We start from the raw sequence: 21,505 nt of genomic DNA on the forward strand, positions 1-21,505 counted from the left end.
GGAACTCCAGGGCCCTCCTAGTGCAGCTGCCAGGTGGGGCTGTTCTGGGGGTGGCCTCCTGTCCTGGGGTGATTGGGCTGCCTTAGGATGGGACACAGAGGACAAGCAAGAAATCTGTGGGCCCCATCTGAGTGCTCTGAGCATGCAGAGCAGACTGATGAAGGAAGTTGCTCCTTTAGTCTTGCCATCACTCTGGAAGACCCAAATGGTTGTGAGCCACGGCCGTGGGCCACATTGTGGGCCACAAAGTGAACTGGATCAGCAGATCACTCAGCCATTGCGGCTGCTGTCGGGGTCAAAGGTGGCCTGGCCTGGGTGTGGCTATCTGTCTCCCATACAGTACAGGAGCCCAGGGCCTTCTGGAAGCATTGACCACTCCCCTCCCCAGCCCTGCCCCCTTGCTATTCTAGCCCCCACGAAAGCCAGAGACTTCCCTCCCCACAGTCCAGCCCACACCGAGGCTCCCCTCGGCCTGGCCTGTGTCGGATTTGGCCTTTATCTGAAACAGCTCGGAGACCACCAGGGCAGAGATCTGAATGATCCCCTTGCCAAAACCACAAGTGAAGAAGCCGCGTTCCCGGGGTGCATAATTGAACAGGAGGGAAGCCTGGGAGACAAAGAGAAAACAGCAGCACAAGGGGGGCTGAGGGCCGATGCTGTCGGGGAGGCCAGTGACCCGCATGCCGCAGCCCAGATTTGTAGGAGGGGGCCCTGCCTGCTCGCACCCCATGCCAGATTCTCCTATTCTGTCCAAAGGCCTAATGAAGCTCCATCCATGCCCGTGGATAAGAGGCTCCAGAGAATGCAGGGCAGGGCTTGGATGCCCATGGAGGGACCCCAAAATCTGTGAGCAGCAGAGGTGAGTAGTGCCCCTAGACCTGAGCAGGAGCTCAGGGTTCTCCATGTACCCCTTTCCTCCACAACCTACATGATCCAGGACCCCAGATCTGGTCCACACAGGAAATGTCCAATCTGATGTCCTACCCATTGATCGCCAGGGCCAGCACTTGCCTCTCCCTGACGGACCGGCCTAGCCACAGGACAGTGCCCAGGGTATCTTTGCTGGTCACTAGGCAGAGTGGCACAACAGCTGCGAGTTACTTGCTAGGTTGGCTGGCTTAGATGTTGGCTCTGACCAGACCTCGATGATACCCCAGGCATGGACAGCAACCCTGCCTGCTGGTATCAGCCCTGCCTTCCATACATGGAAGGTTCTGGAGCATCTAAAACAGGGTCAGCAGCTTGGGACTAAGCATAGTCACTGTTTACACCAGCCACCTCGTGTGGCCAGGAAGACTGGAGGAAACTGAGGCATGAGCAGGTGTGAGGTCTCTGAAGCCTGGGAGGCTATCAGCACGCACATCCAGCTGTGAGGAGGAAGAAGGTGCATGGTGGGTAAGGGTGCAATATGGGCTCTTCAGGCCATAGATGGCTCCTTTAGACCAAATTGAGGGACCAGAGCAATAGCACAGCAGGGAGAGCATAGCCTTGCATGCAGCTGACCCAGGTTCAATCCCCAGCATTCATATGACCCCCCAAAGCCCACCAGGAATGATTCCCGAGCACAGAGCCAGAAGTATAACCCATGAGCACAGCCAGGTGTGGCCACAAAACAAAACAAATCGGGGGCTGGAGAGATAGCATAGAGGTAGGGTGTTTGCCTTGCATGCAGAAGGACGATGGTTCAAATCCTAGCATCCTATATGGTCCCCTGAGCCTACCAGGAGCGATTTCTGAGTAGAGAGCCAGGAGTAAATCCCTGAGAGCTGCCGGGTGTGGACCCCCCCCCCAAAAAAAAGCCCAAATTCCAAGCAAGACCACCCCATCCCTCCTCAGGAGTTCCTTCAAGCCCAGGGAGTCCCCAGAAAGACAAGGAAGGCAGAAATCAATCCCCCTAACATGGCAGCCCCAAGCCTGGGTTCAAACATTCCCTTTCCCCTTTCCTGCAGGGAAAGCGGGGTGGCCAGTTGAGTCACAGCTGAGACTCTCACCTACTATTTGAAATGAAAGGGTTTGCCTGGGACCACACTTAGGGGTGCTCAGGTGGTTCTTACCCCCCCTGGCAATGGTTGGCAAGGTTCAACCCTGGCAGTGCTGGGGACAGTGTGGGGCTGGGATTGAAGGCCATGTTTCCATAAGCAGCACACTCATAGGGCCCCTTCAGCTCTTCTCAGGCCAACAATTAGAAGACACAAGCCTCTCCCACTCAGCCCCATACTCAGTCTCTGTCCCTATTCCTAGCCCAGAACTCGGCCTCCACCCGCCCTCGCCCAGCCTGAGCTGTGCCCACAAAGCCCTGCCAGGCACCTCACCTGCAGGGAGCCCCTCTCTGGAACTGATGGACTCAGACCACCAGTCTGGCTCTTGACTTCTTTCTGTTTGTTTGTTGTCTTGGGCCCACACCCGGAAGTGCTCAGAGGTTACTCCTAGCTCTGCGCTCAAGAATCATCCTGACTGGCAGTGCTTGGAAAACCCTATGGGATGCTGGGGATCAAACTTGGGTCAGCCTCCTGCAAGAAAAACAAACACTTCCCCTCTTTGCTATGCACCAGCTCCCTGGACTTCTTATCATGATGTTTACCTCCAGGAGGGAAAAAGAAATAAATTCGGAAACCATCTCATCTTTTAAATTTGACTATATTTTCCTTTCAGGTAGGTATTGGGACCAATCACCACAGAAAATAAAAAATGAAAATCACTAATAGCTGGGGGCTCATAGGAGCCAATTTCATGCATCCACACAGAATGGATTTCATGCCTCTTCTACAGAGAAAAGTAGAAGGGGGAAGGCCCCAAAATAAGAGCCCCAAAGCCCCCAACAAGGGCACTGTTATATCCCATCATACAAGGGACTGCATCTCCCTTCCACAGGGACCCTGCTCATGTGCCAGCTGCTTCCGCACTTGCGCATTGCTCTAGGAACACGCCCACAATCACTAGCATGCAGACACACACACATACATACACGCAAGCACACACACATAGAGCCAAACACACACAGAGATACATACACAGATACTCACAGGCACACAGACACACACAGAATCTCAGCCAAGGATGGAGAGGTGGGCCAGCCTCCCTCCACGGGCAACCCCTACCTTCCTGCCATGCAGCCACACAGCCTGCAGAGACCTCTGGACTTATACTGAGCACTAGAAGGATATTTTTCTCCCTACTGGTGTTTTTCAATGGCTACATTTTTTGAAGCCAAGAACTCCTACTGATCGTGCAAAAATGAGTCATAGATCCAGGAGGGAGACAGACAGGGAGCCAGGGCTGGTGAGTGAGGGCCGCTGGCGAGGAAACCTGACAATCCCCGCGCCCCCTCCCCCCCATGCCAAGACATTAATTCTCACAAGTCGGAGAAAATTACTATGCATGAATGCAAAAAGCATGATCAGGAGTAATTAACATGGCTTCATATGCAAATTTTATTAATGCAGAAGTACAAAGTCATTATGCAAATGGAACTTACGTCAACTCTCTTGACAAATATTCATCTCTGAGGCTCAAGTTTCTTCCTTATTTATTTATTTATTTCATTTTTTTGCCTTGCCTCCCTTCTCCTCCTTTTTTTTCTGGGGTTAACTCTTTTATTTTGGAGGTAAAAAGAAAGGGGGAGCAGGGTCCTGCTGGTGCCCCCCCCCAGCAGCAGGACAATTTGACAAGTTTGCAAAGTTGTTTTTTAACCAGAGAAATGTCTTCACGAATTGTTGTTGTTGTTGTTGTTGTTTTATAGGGAGGGAGTAATTGGCAGGTGCAAAACAGCTCATAGGAGAACGGGGGGGGGGTGAAAAAATTATTATTATTATTATTATTATTTTTAATTTTAAGGGGAAAAAAGCTTTGGGCAGCAGCAGCCGGTCAGCCAATGAAAACGCCAGCACAGTAATGAGGGCGATTGATGGCTGTTTGGCTTTTACTGCGGGGTAATGAACTAGAATCCAGTGGGGGGGGGGCAAATATGAATATTCATGAGCCTGGGCTCCTGCCTTTGATGATTAAAGAAATTTTTAATATTCAAATAAGCGTTTGCCAAGTGATTAACAAAGAACAAGCACGCAGAAATATGGAAATGCAGCCGGGAAAGATTTGAGAGGCGAACAGACTGCAGGAAAGACGGGCCCCGAATTTCATAAACAAGATAGGCAGATAACCCAATTCACATGCGGGCAAATAAAAACATTTCTTGCAGATCCCTTAAATATTTTGCCAGCGACTTTGTCTTAAGGAGGATAAAAATGCGATGTGGAATGGAGGTGCGGTTGTGAGGACAGGGTGGGGGGGAGACAGAGAGGGAGGAAATCAAATGCAAGCTCCCATTTAAGAATCATTATCTCTCTCCCACCCCACCCCAACAGAAAATCAGGAGTCTTTTTTCCAGTTTGCTAGAGAGAGAATATGGAGGAAAGCCAGCTAGGGTGGGAAACCCAGACCACCAAGCCCAAGCCCGCATGAGGGTGAAGCCAGAAGATATTAGAACCGGGGTCCCCCACCATATATCCTCTGTGGCTTCCAGGCCTATCAGGAGATGCAAAGTCCAATACACGAGCACCTGCAGTCCAAAGGGAGGCGGAGTTGTATTTAAAGGGAATCTCTGAATCGAAGAGCCCTGAAATTCTGCTGCATTTCTCAAACAGGTGCAGAGGAAAAAGGGGGAACAGGCATCCAGGGGCTTTGCAAGAGCCCAGACCTCAGCATGTACCCCAAAACCCAGATACCAATCGGCCCAGCTGTGTCCTCACCACCTCTCAGAACATCCTCCCCAAATCCTGCAGGGGCCTCCATGCCATGAGCTGAAGCACATAATAACAGTATTAGCTGGTGAAATGACCCTGCAGTTAAACTACATCTCATTAGCAGCCGTGACATCCATTTTGGCAATTTCCTATTTAAAAGAAGTGGAGAAGACAGCAGAGGGGCCACTCAGATCCCCCAGCTCCCCAAATCAGCATCCTGCTTCCCCCACTACATTAGGAACAGGAGGAAAGATCAATAGGGCCAGAAGAAAGAGAAATGGGTGCCCAGGACTCTCTCTGCCCCTCCATGGCAGAACTACACTTGGGGGTGAAACTCAGTTTTTTCTCAAGGTCTAGGCACCAACAAGATCCAGGAAGTGTTTACCACCCCATGTAAAAAGAGGTAATCACAGTGGGGCTCATCATGCCAGACAGTGCTGGAAATAAGCAAAGCAGAGAGCTGTGGCTGAAAACCTTTCACAGGGTAACACACACACACACACACACACACACACACACACACACACACATCTCACTAGCCCCGAAAGAGGAATCTGCAAGGCTTGGGAAGGTATTGGGGAGGAATCTAGTCCTGTAATACGTAGAGCTTCATCTCCTGTCTGGATTAAGGATCTGGAAGCCAGGACAAGGCCATCAAGAAGCAATGGACTTAGAACAATAGATTGAAGTTTGGGGGTAACAGTACAAGTGTCCCAGGGTAGAAAGAAAAGTGAAGTTTGGCCTTGGTCTGCACAGCCATCTTTAAAGACTGCTTGGCTCAGCTCAGCCATTCATTTTTAAGGACTTGCCACAGTCTGCCCAACTGTCTTTAAGTACTGACATTGGGCTTAGTATCTGGGACTCCGAGAAACAGTTCAATGCTCTGATCCACATGCCATTGGAAATAGCAGCCCTACGGGATAGCTGGGGGAGGGGGACGTCTTTTAGACATGTAGAAGGATCTCCAGGATGGATCTAGGGTCACTGCAAGGAACCATTGCCCCTAGACAACAAGAGGAAAGAATACTGGAATCAACTGCAAAGGATATCAGTGACCATCAGGAGACTCCACACTCCTCTTAGGATCCTGGCAGGCCAAAGCCACTTTCAGCACTTCCTCCAGCTCCTATTAGCCCTGTTCGCTGGTGAATCAGTGAATCCTGCTCAGTGAATCACTAATTTTACTCCCCAGTGAACCCCAGAAAAGGGAGATGCACACAAAACAATCATTAGGACCCCCACAGCACTGCCTAGCCCTGGTTTCCTCTCTCCACCTGCACTGGTGAAGGGTCCATTTCAGCTGACCATACAGACAAGTCCCTTTGCCAGGCATTCAAGCAATTCTCAAAGCTTGCCAACCTGGCATCCTTCAGATGCCAGCTATCAATACATTCCGGGGCACAGAGGCCCCTCACTGCACTCCATCTCAGCCACAGGAGGAGACAACACCCCAAACTTTCTCCAGCTCCCCAGAAGGCACAAGAAAGTAGAAGAACAGCAGGGAGGGAAGGCAGGCGGGGTGTGAATCCCAATAGGAGCTGTCAGAGAGCTGACTCACCCAGTAGGGGCCCAGAAACACCTGAGATTCCCCTTTGGTCTTTGGGGGAAACTCCAAAAGCCTTTAAAGTTGCTAGAAGGCAAATTAATGCAAGTGCTTCTCCAGTGGTGGTGGGGAGGAGCAGACACAGACCCATAGCTCTGACCACAGGGGGGGGACCCCAGTTTCCCAGGGCTGCTGAACTGTGTGCATGCTGGTGTGTGGTCGACAGCGTCTCCACACGCACGCACGCGCACACACACACACACACACGCGTGACGGTACGTGAGACACGGAAATGTTCAAATACCTGCTCGCATCTTCAGAGATGGATGCAGGCGAGGACAATCCCAAGCTGGCAGACTGGCAGTTCTCTGAGCCTCACGGGCAAAACAAGCCAAAGCCAAGTAGAGGAATCTGCATACACACATAAAACACTCATATCCATGCACCCTTTGCACACACGCGAGGAAACACATGCATGCACATGAACGCACACACCTACTTGCCCCCTAAGAAAATCAGAGAGGAACCCACTTTCATCTTGAGCCCTTGCTACCTTAAATACCCCTTATTAGGAATGCTCCAGATCAGAGCTGCAGCCACCATGTGCACACAGCCCCCCATGCCACCACCACAACCATCATCACCACTGGGCCCTGCACCAAGAGCTGCGGTGTAGACGGAAGCTGTGCCCGGCTTTTCCTTCCCAAGCATCACGCGTTCAGGACCAGCTCTCTGCAATTCTTTTCTAGATCACACTCTCAAGGTCAGCTGGGTCCAGCCTCTCTGCCATCTTCATTTATTCATTTCATTCATTCATTCATTTCAAGTTGGGAGGTATCTCAGAGAATCACAGAGGCCCCTCTCAGAACCTTTCACCCACCCCCTCTTCCTTTTCTTTAGTATCCACTGGGGGGCTTTGGAAACAGTGATCCCTAAACTGGTCCCTTCCAGGGCCCCTCAAGAGAGAGAAACCAAAAAGAAAACACGGGGTCCAGGAAGGAAGTTAAGGCTCATACATTCCTAACACCCCAACATAATTCGAAGATCAGAGAGACAGTCAGAACCCGAGAATGAAGTATGATAGAGCCCTGCATAGTAGGGGCTACAAAAACCCATCAAGGGGTTTAAGAGAAAGTTTGGGAGCAAAGAGGATGGCTTCACACCTGGCCAACCCACATTGGGTCTCCCAAGCCCCAGCAGAACTATGACTCCTAAAGCACTAACCCAAGAGTAAACAGCCCTGAGTACCACTGGGTAGAGCCCAACATTTGATAAAGAAATAAAATGATGAAATAAAGCACATTAAGAAACCACAGTACCCCCTTTTCTCTCCAGGTGGTATCTGTACCCCAGAGCCCTGAGCAAAAGCCAAAAGAACTCCAGGCCCGGAGGCTCAGAACAAGTTTAGTTATACAGAGCAGAAAATCAGTCTGGGCAGAAAGGGCACAGAAGCGGGGCCTGGCGAGCTCCAGACGGAGCCCAGGATCAGCTCAGAGAGCAGATGAACAATCCAGACAAGGGTAGGGAGTGTGAACGTGTTAAGGAGAGCCTCCTCCCATCCCTGTTTCAGCGCGATCGCTGGCGTTTGAAGCCAATTCTAATAACTGCAATTCTAATAACCAAAGCAAAGGCACCTTTTCAAGAATGCCCAGCAGACTGGATCTTTCTCAGCCTCTTCCTTCCTTTTCACTTTTTAAAACGACCACAGCTCTGAGCCTCCCCTTGGAACACAATCTTGGAACACCTAAGCCAAGCCCTGAAATGTCAGGAGAAAGCTTGGATGGGTGGTAATTTGGTTCCACCAGTCCTGCCCTGTCTGGATATTCTGCATTTCATGGACATTTGGGGGGCGGAGAGGGGGGTCCATCAGATCAGCACAGACCCCATATGACCATGGGAATCACCCAGTTTCTTCAGCACAGGGGAGCCCTAGGCAGCTCTGGCTTGTCCTTACTCCTTTCTGTCTCGGTCTGTTTTGTGAGAAAACCATGTTCCTGACCTAACGCACTACCGCCGGGAACGGCCACTGTGTGCACAACAAAATCAGTACAAATTCACACTTGGCGGGATTAATTTAATAAAGACTGTTAGCACATTAACACCCGCAACTCCACACTGCCGTGGAGACCCGCTCCCCACGCTGCAGGAGCGGAGCAGAGAGGTGTGGATCGGATCAGCTCGGCTCTGCCGTGTAATTAAGGAGACCAGAGTGCTCCGTGAGAATGCACGGAACGGGGATGGGTGTACTGACTCTAATACTGAGCTTGCCCGACTGTGGTTGCAATTTGTGATGTTGTCTTGTGTTCCCTGGGCGGTCTCTGAAAATGCAGAGGTGGATCTGGCCCAGGCTGGCATGAATTCACCACCCGCAGAAGCAACGATTCCCTGGGAAGACCCGCCCAGCCTTCCCACTGGAGCAGCCGGTAATTGTCACTTATTTGGTTCGGGGACCATTCACGGTCTGTGGTGTCTATTTTTTTCATCTGCTTCTACCTTCCTTCCGCCACTGGCTTCCTCTGCCCAATGAACTTTACCCCATCCTGAAAATGCCTTTTCAGGGATTCCTACCCCACCACCACCACCACCACCACACACACACCTCCAACAAACATTCACAGTGTTGCTCATCCCATGAAAAATGGGAGAAGATTCTTGTGTCTGCCAACCCCTAGGAGCTGCAAACCCCGATGGAGAGGAGAACCAGGCTGTCTTCATCCTGAGAGAATGAAAAAACTATCTCTGATGGGTCCCCCAAAAAACAGACACAAAATAACCTTAAGAAAATAAAAATAAATAAAGCCTTTACATTGCAACACCCAAAATGGCAGAGAAAATTAAATCTTGGGTCTGAAATGAAGAGGCTCAGGATTCATCTCCCGGCTGGCTTCAGTCACTCCTTCCTGAGCTGAGAAGTGCCAGTTCTGTCCCTGGTAACCAAGTTCAAGTCACAGTAAGTGTCGGAAGCTCCATCCTGAGGCCCTTGGGGCCACCAGCCAGCAGCCTTGTATTTTATTCTCTTTCCCTTCTGCTTTTCTTCTTTTTCTAAGGGCACTTGAATACCTTTCTTCTCCATCCTAATTTCTGTGGGGAGTGGAGGGGGGTGGTGTATGTGTGTGGAATCAGTGTCACTAAAAAAACGTCACTCTGTTTTGCAAAATCCTTCAGCTTCCTTGGCAGCAAGCAAGGCTGGCTGGCATTAGCCCCTCATTTGACAAAACTACTATTTCTGGGCATGGACTCAAAAACAGGTAGGGAGCAAATGCTGAGAAAGAAGGAAGTAAAAACAGCCAACAGATTTTTCGCTCCCAAGAACGCCAAGCGTAAACATGATTTATTTAGCTGTGTTTAATGTGCCTGTCCTTTGCATGACGACAAGGAGAGTGAGGAGCCCGCTTTAGGGCTTGGGGCTGTGGGAAACAGGTGAGGAGGAAGGGGGACAGGAAGAGGGATCACACGGGGTATAGGGTGGTGGTGGGAGGAGGGACAACCGAGAAGAGGCCGCTTCACGAGAGGGCTTCCTGAGCGGGTTCCGTTCACAGGACAGCGAGTCCGCCCCCCCCCCCCAACTGCAGGCCTGTGAGGCAGAGGCAAGCAGCGCTAATCTGCCGTCTAATTAACGCACAGCCACTAACAAAGAGTGGAAGACCCAGCTCAGACAAACAATATTTACATGGGCGGCGCAAGATCTCAACACTCACTTTGCTGTAATTTTTTTTTTGTTGTTGTTGTTGCAAACCATGTGGGCCAGATCAGGAACATGCTAAAGACAAGCTGGGGACAGAGAGGACCAGCAGAGAGGACCTTTTAGGTTGGGGCCTCTGAGCTCATCTGTGAAGCCATGCGGGTGGGGCTAGAGAAAAGGGGGGCCCTCACACAGCCTCCCTGCCCATCGTCGCCTGCCCACGTGGAATTGTCTCAGATCTGTATTCAATTAGCGAAGACCAGGCAGCCTTTGGCTCCATGCCTGTGCCGATGCTGAGCTTTGGGGAGCTGCCGTGTGGCCCTGCACTCCGGCTCAGATGTCAGGGTTCTTTCTAGCCAGTCTCCTGGAAGGGGAGAAGGCAGAAAGCCACATGCATCCTGCAACCCTCCCAACTCAAACTCCTAAAAACCTTGGTCCCTGCTGGGGAAGGGGGAGAAGGATACAGACACGCATCTGTAGCAACCGAAGGCGCCAGTCCAGGGGTTTCTACGGAAATCCAGGAGGCACAAAGAATCTGCACCTCATCAGAAGAAGGAAGAAGACCTGGAGAGGGACAAGGGAGTACCCAAAAATAATAGGGCTGGGGGCAATGTTCCACTCCCCCACTCCACTCCCAGAAGTCCCCCAGCTCTGAAAACAACACTCCCAAATGGTCATTGGTGCTTTTCCTTCAAACACGTGACTCCGCCTTCCCCCAGTGGAAGGTGGGCTCCGTCTACACTGCTAGCTCCATCTACACTGCAGGATGCTCTGAAATGGGCAGCTGCCACGTTCCTAGGGAACGACGTCTGCTTCTGCAGACGTGGGAAGCAAGAACGTAATAAGCCATTTTCTAGATGCGGAAACTGAGTGCTCGCGCCTCAGTCTGGGGATGGTGAGGAATCAGCTCGTCTGTGAGTTTTCCGGCAACAACCAATAGGGATCCATGTTGAGGGGTGCGGGGAGTTCCAGGAGAGTCAAGCTTTAACTCCATATTCCTTCAAATCCTCACGCTCAAAGCTATGCCCACTTGCTTAGGTGGCCCCCAGGATCCTTCTAAAGCCCAGTCCTTCCCTCCGCAGGCATGAGGACTAGCGGCAGCTAACAAAATCCACCAGCTCACACCAAGTGCCCACACCACAAAGCACATCCGTCAAGTACCTGGGACCAAAATGGCAGGGCTGTCACTCAAACACAGACAGGCCTAAACCTTCCAGAAGGTTCCAGATGAAGGAGGCTCCACCTTTTTCCCCTGCCCCCAACTGGGGCCTTCAACTCTTGGGGAGTCATCTCTCATGACTGGAGGATGGTCCCAGATTAACAAGGAAACTCACACCTGATCCTCACCTAGTCACCTCCAAACTCAGAACTCTGCCTCTCTCGAAAGCAACTGAGGCGGGGATTTCTGGAGGCGCACACACATAATTAACGTTTCATCTTTCTGTCTGTGGAGAAATCCAGGAACATAAATATTAATCAAATCCCAGAATCTGCCTGCTTGCTCTTGGACCATCCAGAGAGGGTCGAGCTGTATTTATACAGAGATGAGGAGGAGGAGGCAGATTCAGTCTTGGGAGAAGGGTTGGAATGGGCGGTGAAGAAAGAGGCCAGCAAGTTCGGGCAAATAAACCCTTCAGATGGTCAGCCAGCTCTGAGAGAGAGAGTGAGAGACAGAGAGAAACAGAGACAGAGATAGACAAAAACAGAGACAGAAAGAGCTGAATCTATTAGGGACCCCATAAGCCTTTCTGAAACTAAATAAATATACACAGATCTCCAAATTCCCATAGCCTTAAAGTTCGAGGTGAGCTGAAGCCAAGTTGTTTTTTTTTTTTTTTTATTTTAACATCAACACTTACTCAAAAATGCCCCAAGCCCTTGCTTACAAACTACTTTCCCTCTGAGAGCTCAGGAAAGGGCTCTATAAATCAGGCTGTGGGCCAGCCCAAATCCTAAATATAGTGGGTGGAGACTCATCTTTCTAAATTACCTAGACTAGCCCCCGCCAATTGTCAGAGCCAAGGCAGCCCAGGCCAATTTCTAAATCGTGGACAATCACCCCCGTGGTCCCCAGGAGAGCCCAGAAAAAAAAAAAAAAAAAAAAGAAAAGAAAAGAAATGCTGTCACGTTAGTGAAGTTAAACTTTTAATCTTCTCTAGGCAAACAGCACACATTTTTATTTCCGGAGTAACAGCTTTAAGGAAATGTTTGAACATTTTCTTAAGAGCTTTGTGGTAAATACATTGGCTTCCAACCACTGCTTTGCCGGGTCCGCAAAGAGCCAGTGGATGGAGTGCTTTAAACAACTGGAGGCCAATTTTGAAGATGCAAAAAAAAAAAAAAAAAAAGAAAGAAAGAAAGAAAGAAAGAAAAAAAGAAAGAAAGCAAGACTCCTCACAAGGTGACCATTTGCATACAAATTCTCTTGGGGAGGGGGTTATTGTGTGGCATGCGGGGCTGAAGGAAGGACGGGCGTTAATTCCCTGTAATTCCACTGGCTTTGTCTCAGCCCCAGCCTGGAGGGTTCCATTCCCACACAATTGGGAAAACACTTTTGTTCCGGAGGGTTTTTAAATCCCAGCCCCAGGAATTCCTTCCAGAAGGGCTGCCTCGCTCTCCTCCCCCAGGAGAGAGAAAGAGGGAGACAGAGACAGCGAGATGAAAAGGGGGGAGAAGGCTGCAAGAAACTCTCTTAGGTACCAAACTGGCTCAGGGTCTGTGGCCACGAAACGTACCACAGAAAGCAAACCGCCCAGGACCCGCCTAGATGCAGACATCACCCCGGATTCTGACTTGCCCTGGGAAGCCGGCGATGGGGCAGGAGATCATCAAGAGAATGTGGGGAGTCCCGGTTGGCCCCGAATCCGGGACCAGCTCCCGGAATCCCGGAGAAATTCCATCCCCACGAGAAGAGGCGCCAGGCCCGTGCGCACTCGCGCACGCTGGTTTTTGGAAAGGGGATGGTGGGGAGGTGGGTACGCCGGCAGTTTACAGGGATCCCTGAAATGCAAAGCCCACCCCCACGGTCCCAACGGACCGGGGACCAAGAACCAGCGGGCTGGAGGAGGTGCGGCCCCGCAGGCACAAAGGGGCGCAGCCCAGCGGGCTCCCCGCCCTTGACCTTGGGTGTACGCCTCCAACCATCTATCTCCGCCTGCCGCCTGCACTGGTCCTGGACCCCAGCCAGGGGCGAGCTCGCCGGGCGGCTGCGGGGCGGGAGGGTAGGGGGGCTTGTAAGTGGGGGGCGGGGAACGAGGTTGGGGGAGAAAAGAAAAGACTCCAGCGCTGCAGAGGCCTCGGAGGAAACCTGCTTTCCAACTCGCCGGCGCCTTGAGGAGCCCCAGGACCGCTCCGATTCATTGCATGCGTCCAGCTCCCCTTTGCCAAAGTTAAGAATCTTTACCCCACCCCCGCACCCCCCCCCAAGGAAACCCCTTCTCCAGCTCAGACGGGCCAAGGGGGGGAGGGCAGCTGTCAGGAAGAAGAAGAAAGGAGCGCGCCCCCTGCGAGGCCAGACGCGCGGGGGGTCACCCCCGCCGCCCCGCCCGGGCAGCTGGCCCATTAAGCCCCGGAATTATGCAAGGCCGGCAGCCCCTCTCTGCCCTCCCGCCCCAGGAAGGCACAATCAGCTCTCGGTGAGGCCAGGCAGTGGGAGGCCTGGACTTTGCTGATGGTCACAGGGGCCCCCGCCGTGCGCCCTGGGCGCAGCTTGGAGAGACCAGGGGGAAAGATTGCAGAGCAACCCAAAGGCCAGGAGCCGGACTTCAGAACCCCGCACCTCAGTTCCCCAGGGGCAACCGCCGCTGGGGCTGCCGGAAACGCAATCCAAGTGGCCAGTATGCAGGCGCCCCGGGTCACTGCACCCGGCTGGAGAGATGCGCGCGCCCCCGCCAGAGTTCAGTCCCTGCTGTATAAGGAAAAGCTTTTGTGTGCAGGGGCTTGGCGGAAATGGAAACCGGGTGGACCAGCTCGGTGTGGCCCCTCTTCGGCTCCCCCCAGAAAGCCAGTCCTTAGTCATTTCCCTTTCCCCGACAGCCAAGGTTGGATTTCCTGACATAGGGCTAAGTCCAGGATCCGCAGAGGGTGTGCGGGCTTTGGAGATGCTTCAGCAGCAGAGGGAAGGAGGTTGAGGTCAGCAAGGTTTGAGGAGCACCCCCCCCCCAGAGGCACTCGGGGGTTACTCTTGATTCTGCACTCAGGGATCACTCCTGTCAGGCTCAGGGGACCCTATGGGATGCCAGGGACTGAACCCGAGACAGCCTAGTGTGCGAGGGAAACGCCCTCCCGGCTGTGCTATCACTTCAGAGGGCCCCCCAGTTAGCAGATTTTGACTTTCTATTCCTCACCCCCAAGGCTTTAGGGACCTCTCTCTTACTTCCAAATGGCCGGCGACATTTTGGGGGCCACTGATATTGGTGTCTCCTCGACTCCCCACCACCACCACCTCACCCTCGTGGGACCTGGCTGGATCTCTTATGTCCGTCTGTGTTTTTGAAAGTAAATTCCCCAGAGCTCTGACTGTCCCTCTCCCGCCCAGTCTTACCAAAGTGGAGGAAGGCCTGGCCAGGAAAATTCCAGGGTGGCCACTGCAGGGAAAGTTTTACAAACCTCCAGACAGGGAAGGACCGGTTGCTTAACTGACTGGGCCATTGGGTGGGAAGAGTAGCTGGGCGGGGAGAGAGTAGCTGGGAGGGGGGAAGCTTACCTCTTCCAAATGCTGCCCCCCTCTTAAAGCCAGGGCTGGGGGTGGTGGAGGGGAGGGGAAGGCCCTCTCAAAGCCTCCCTCAAAGACTGGTCTTGGATTCATAGAGTTCTCCGAGAAGAGTCTAGAACACCAGTGGCGGGCACTAAGCCCAAAAAAGTCAACTCGGGGCTCTGGCCCCCAGGGAAGACCCCCAGAATCCAGTTAATGAGCCCTGTACCCCCAAAAGGGAGAGAGGTGAAAGTCAGGCTGATCCCTCCTACAGTGGAGGGACTGAAGGCAAGGCCCTGATTCTAGTGGTCCTTCCCTGCTGGGAGTCAGACCCTTGGCAGCTGTGTGGTGACTTGCTTCTTTCCCCCACTGGTTCTACCTTGCTAAGTCCAACAAGGCCATTTTGTAGCTATTTTCCCACCCAAAGGTGGTGGGGCTGGGGAAGTCCCCAGTTTCTATACTGGTTGGGTTTCACCTCTCAGGCTCCTCCAGCAACTCTTTCTAGATCCAACACAAGAAAAGTTTACTAAGATGCAGAAATAGACAAGGGCCGAAAAGGTGGTTCAATGGGTTGGCACACAAGCCTGAGAAGTTCAAGGCTCCAAGTGTGATTCCCCCACACCACATGGGTCTGAGTGCTGCAGAAAGATATTGCAAGCCCACACAGACACCCTCAGGTCCAGACCCCCCACGAATCATTGAGGACATCCCCCAAATAAAAAAGAATGAAGTCTGAAGCCTGGCCTTGTCTAGAAGGGGACCCTCCTTGTCTCAGGCTGTTAGACAGGGCCCCACATTGGCCTTGCGGAGACCCTTCACCCCACTGAACCTGTCCCTCTAGTTTGAGAGATTTGAGTCAGAGCCTCCTGTTAATAAAGCAAATACCTCTGTGACCAGATGCCAGGGAGACCCTTGCTGTGCCCTTGTAGCAGGGGCACCCCACTATCCCGAGATACCCCGAGAGGCCCCTACGGTCCTCAGTGCCCTCTAGTCAGGCCATGTTGAGTTTCTATCCAGCACTCACAGAAAGGCCTTTGAGGGACAGGAAAGGGTAAGGGGGTCTGTGGGGCAGGACGCTATCCCCACCCTCGCTAACCCCAGGCAGATCCTTCTATTCAGCTCTAGGGCTCAGCCCAGATAGGGACAGAGGGGACAGATGAACAGAAAGACAGGACAGAGAGACAGAGGTGGGCAAGGAGACAGAGGGAAAGAAAGACAGGCTGCTCAAGGTCACACAGATTAGCTACCACCAGCCTTTGCCACCTGCCTTGTCTCCCCCAGCCAGCCCCCAACCCACACCCAAGACCCACAGCTAGTGGCCATCCCAGGTCAGCTATCAATCGACAGGTTTTCCACCCATGGCCAGCAGGACATGAGCCACAGACATGGGGAGGCCACGGGACGCCCTCCTAGTACTTGCACCCCCTGCTAGGCCCCGAGCTCTGTGCCCAGAGCCACCGACACAGCAGTATCACTGTGAGCTAGGCTGAGAGCCACAGAAGTCACAGCAGAGAGAATCAAAGCAGAGCCAGAGCGAGAGCACTTGTCTGGAACACATGGGCAGGGACTGAACCCTGGCTGGCACCACATATGGTCCCCTCAAGCCCTCCAGGAGTGATTTCTGAGCATCAAAAGAGGAGTGATCCCTGAGCACTGGTACAGGAGTAAACCCTGAGCACTAAGACAGACATCATCCCTGAGGACTGAAACAGAAGTGATATCTGAGTACCAAGACAGAATTCAGGGGCCAGAGAGATAGCATGGAGGCAAGGCATTTGCCTTGCATGCAGAAGGACAGTGGTTCGAATTCCGGCATCCCATGTGGTCCCCCGTGCCTGCCAGGAGCGATTTCTGAGCAGAGAGTCAGGAGTAACCCCTGAGCGCTACTGGGTGTGACCAAAAAAAAAAAAAAGACAGAATTCAACCCTAAACACTGAGACAGGTAGAATCCCTGAGCACTGAGATAGGAATAAGCCCTAAACACTAATACAGATCTGACCCATAAACGCCGAAACAGAAGTGATGCCTAGGACCAATTCAGGAGCGATCCCTGAGGACTAGGACAAAAATAAGCTCTGAGCTCTAAGATAGGTGTGAATCCTGAGCACTGAATCAGGAGTGATCCCTGGGCATCCCTCCCAGACACCACGAGACTGAGTATGGCCTTTATAAAGGGGATAAGGGTGAGGAAAGTTCAAGTCTTGCATACAAGAGGCCTAGGGTTTGGTCCCTGGTACTAGGAGGATTAAAAAAGGAATCAATATTGGGTGAATAGTTTATTCCATTCTATGAAAGGCCTTTGTGTCCTAGTCACTATTTCCTTTGAAGTGCAGAAGTTTCTTAGTTTAATATACTCCTATTTGTTTATCTCTGCTTCCATTTGTTTGGACAGTGGTGTTTGTTTCTCCTTGAAGATGTCTTTAGTTTCAATGTCGTAGAGTGTTTTACTTGTTTTATGTACCTTATGGCTCTGGATTTGATATCAAGGTCTTTAATCCATTTAGATTTGACCTTTGTGCATGTGTTAGATGGAGGTCTAACCACATTTTGCATGTGGCTGACCAGTTGTCCTAACACTGCTTGTTGAAGAAGCTTTCTTTGCTCCATTTTGTGTTTCTTGCCCCTTTATCAAATATTAATTGATTGTATGCCTAGGAAACATTCTCTTAATACTCAAGTCTATTCCATTGATTTGAGGGTCTGTCTTTATTCCAATAGTATGCTATTTTAATGACTATTTCTTTGTTGTACAATTTAAAGTTGGGGAAAGTGATGCCTCCCATTTTCTTTGTTCCTAAGGGTTGCTTTAGCTATTCATGGATATTTATTGTTCCAAATAAATTTCAGGAGTGTTTGATCCACTTCTTTGAAGAATGGTAGTGAATGAGAAAAATAGAATGCCATCTCAAATACAGGCAGGGCGTGGGGGAGGAAGGAGATGGGGATCATTGGTGCTGGAAAGGTTGCACTGGTGAAGAGGATCGTTCTTTTTTATGACTGAAGTCCAACTACAAATATGTTTGTAATCAAGGTGCTTAAATAAAGATATTGTAAAAAATAATAATAAATAAAAAATAAAAATAACAAAATAAATTTTAAAAAAAGGAGGGGCTGGAGTGATAGCACAGAGTTACCGCATTTGCCTTGCACACAGCAGAACCAGGATCGACCTGGTTCCATCCCCAGGATCTCATATGGTCCCCTAAGCCAGGAACAATTTCTGAGTGCATAGCCAGGAAGTAACCTCTTAGCGGCGCCGGGTGTGACCCAAAAACAAAAAACAAAAAAAAAGAGAGAGAGAGAGAGAGAGAGAGAAATCAGTGACTGCATAGACCCTGGACACCATGCTACCCATGTCCCCAGGCACAAAGAAGCCTGAACTCACAGCCCCCTCCTCCCACGCACTGTCCTTAATTCAGTCAATCATGTCAGGTACAAAGTGAAAGTAAGTTGGGGTTTCACTCCTGCTTAGGACAGAGACAGGGCTGAACCCTGTTGTTCCAGCAGGAACCACCAGCAGGATGGGGGAGCTGAGCAGTTACAGCAGCACCATAAGGCTGGCTGAGTTTACACCCGGACCCCCTGCGGTAGGCAAGCAGCAAGTCTGGGTTTCCTCCACTGTACTCATGGGGGGGGTGCCCATGCCAGCTCCCCAGGAAAGGCTACCAGAGCAGCTCTGGCCTCACACTCTTCTTTCCAGGACACCCATTTTGTACCAGTCATGTTGGAGCCATGCTCAGCCCCCGTCAGCAACTGGACTAGAGAAACTGTCCACTACAGGTGCCTAAATAAAGAAGGCTAGAGGGGCCAAAGTGATTAGCACAGCAGGGAGGGCTTGTGTTGACCTTGGCTGTTGGCCTTGCAGCATGGCCAACCTGGATCCTATCCTTGGCATCCTATAGGGTCCGACCCCCTGAGTCTGCCAGGAATGATTTCTGAGCACAGAGCCAGGAGTAACCTCTGAGCACTGTTGGGTGTGGCCCCAAAACCAAACTAAAACTAAACAAAACTGGACTCAACTGCCAAGTATTACTGTCCAACTCAAAACCCTCTCCTTCTCATCTCATCATCTTATTATTATTATTATTATTATTATTATCATTATTAATACAACAGGGAGGGGGTATCAGTTGTAGGTGTGCCATATATCTGTCTCTCTCTCTCTCTTGCCCTCTTCTTCTTCCCTGGTTTGCTGAGCTGCTGTGGCGGGGTAGGGACCCTGCAGGGTAAGCCCCTGGAGCAACAAAAAACAGTAGTTCTTGTCCTTAGGCTGTGTTCTTCCTAGCACAGCTCAGCACTAGGCTGCACTTCGGAGACATGCAGCCTCCCCACCTGAGAAGCCAGTAGACCGGACGAGCCCCAGGGAGAATAGAGGACACCAGCACTCCACGAACAAGTGGCCACAGGCCTCCGTAGAGACATGATTCGGCCAGGTAAGGATACCAACACTCAAAGGCAGAAGAGCCCCATGGACAGGTCAGAGCGCGTGAGGCTGGGCCGCGCTCAGGGAAAGGAGAGTTCAAGGTGCATGGGCCGGTTGTGGACATGAACCGTTCTCATCAAAACAGGGTTTTCCAAATGATGAGAATCGGACTCGAACTCACAGAGAGGTTAGAGGGCACCCACTCTACTCTCTGGTCCTCACTCCATCCTTTGGCTGCTGTCCTGCCAGGAAACTATAGAGGGCGCTGCAATCACAGGCCACATTAGGGGTGTCTTGGACCACCCTGAAAGGAAGGTTCTGCTTTCAGTGTCTCTATCTGGTGGAATCACTGCTTGGGAAAAAGCCTCCCAAGAAGCCAGCGGCATCTTTGTTGTGTGACTCTGGGCAAGTTCCTTAATGTCTCTGCACTCCCTCAAATGGGTCTTAGAAATAAATCCCTGTTTCCAAGGCAGGTGAGAGGTCTCTGTTTTCATGTGCAGTCAACCCAGAAGAGCAACAAGCCTGGTGCCCTAGCCAGGCGGGCCAGCCTGGCTACTCCCAACCAACCCTGCCACACCCAGCACCCAGCACCCAGCACGTGCCCTGCTGAGCCTGGGGACATGCCCCTCACCAGCAGTGCGCGCCGCTGTTCCTCTGTGCAGACAGAACTAATAATTAGCTGTCACGATTTAATAATAAAATATAATAATCCCTGCCACCACACACACGGATTTAACTAATCTTAATTTGGAGAGAAAATAACAACTCTAAATATAACAAATGCAAGTTCTTTCCAGACAACCTGGAATGGAGTTTATCTCGGGCTTCCAGCACAGCCAGTCATTCCATATCTCCCACCGGCCAAGTTAATACTCTCTCTCTCTCTCTTGCCTGTTGCTTTTCTCTCTCTCTCTCTCTCATCTCGCCTCGCCTCTCCTCACACACTCTCTCTCTCTCTTCCCATGTTTTATTTTATTTATTCTGGACAGCCAGAAAGCAGCTGCATGCAAACCCCCTCAGCCAAGCAGAGGGGTGAGAGGTTCCCTCCCATCTGGCACTTCAGGTGAGGGGTGCAGGGAGGTCACCCCAGTCCTGATTGTGTCCCATCGGGGCTACTCCAAGCTGCCAGGTAACACCACCACCACCCCCCCCAGAGCTTTCCCATGGGAGGCATGGGCCAAGCGTCAAGGCAGGGACCCTGGTTGCTACAGCCAAGCCAAGAAGATGCTGCCAGCCTCCTGTCGCCTCCAAAGAAGTGACACTCAGGACTGACAGGTGACAGCTAGTCCTCTCTGCCCCTCGTCCCCCCGAGCTTTACCATGCCTTCACAGAGAGGGTAAAACACCCCCCCAAATTAAGTGCCTTCTCTGCAGCAGCTCACAAATGAGGGCAGGCTGGGGACAGAACTGAGAAAGTCTTCAAGAGATAGTTTCTGAGTCTTAAACTAAGAGCAGCTGCAAACAAGCACCCAAGTTTGGCTTCTAGAAGTTTCCGTGTCTCAGGGTGTCCCCTGTGGGAGGCCAAGGGGTTCTACATATGCACAGCATACAAAAGTGAGGTTGAGGACCAAGGGACAGATCATAGGGAAGTAGGTGAGACATGAAGGTCCCCTGTACCCCGAATGCCTACTCTGAGGGGCCCCTTGCCCCCACACCACAACCAGCAACACCACACAAAGGGTATACTTTATCCTGACACTACCTGTTTCTGGGGCCTTTCTACTCCCCCTTGTTTCTCAGACAAAAATCCCCACCACTAGGTCTTCCTCCCAAAGTGCATGATGAGGGGAAGGGACCCCACATCAAAAACCTGGCTCGCTGTGTCTCCACACAAGCCATCGTTCCCCCGGGTCCCCAACGCTGGTGGGGGTCTGTCACCCCAGGTCACATGAGGTCCAAGAGAAGAAAGAGTACAAGGTGCTTTACTGCTGATGAACAAATGTATGAGCGTAGTGAGTGATGAATGAATTGAATTAGTGAATTGAATGAATAAATGAATGAGTGAAAAATGTGTGTGTAAATAAATGAATAAAGGAGTAAAGGAGTGGAATGATGGTGAGTAAGTAAATGAATGAATGGGTCCTCCAAGAGGCATCATCCCTGCCACTTCTTCATCTTTTCTATTTAAATGACTCACAGTCCTTTCTTTGAACCCCATGTCCAGGGCCCAAGAGATAGTATAAGAGTGAAACTCCTGTCTTGCATGTGACAGACAAGCTCAATCCTCAGCATCCCATAAAGTCCCCCAGTTCAACTGGGAGTGACCCCCCAGGCAGAGAGGCCAAGAGTAAGCCTGAGCCCTGACAAGTGTGACCCAGGAAAAGAAACAAAGCATTAAGTCAAGTCCAAAATATTCACTTCTAGGGGCTGGAGCAATGGCCAAGCAGTAAGGTGTTTGCCTTGCACGTAGCTGACCCAGGATGGAC

At 51.4% G+C, this 21,505-nt stretch overlaps 1 protein-coding gene across 1 annotated transcript in view; it reads right to left on the bottom strand.

Annotated features, from left to right (window-relative positions):
- Positions 1-21,505, bottom strand: part of BCL11B (BCL11 transcription factor B) — a 92,962-nt gene that overhangs the window by 54,013 nt on the left and 17,444 nt on the right.

The sequence above is a fragment of the Suncus etruscus genome, chromosome 3 (genome assembly GCF_024139225.1).
Source record: "Suncus etruscus isolate mSunEtr1 chromosome 3, mSunEtr1.pri.cur, whole genome shotgun sequence".
In the NCBI taxonomy this organism is placed as follows: Eukaryota; Metazoa; Chordata; class Mammalia; order Eulipotyphla; family Soricidae; genus Suncus; species Suncus etruscus.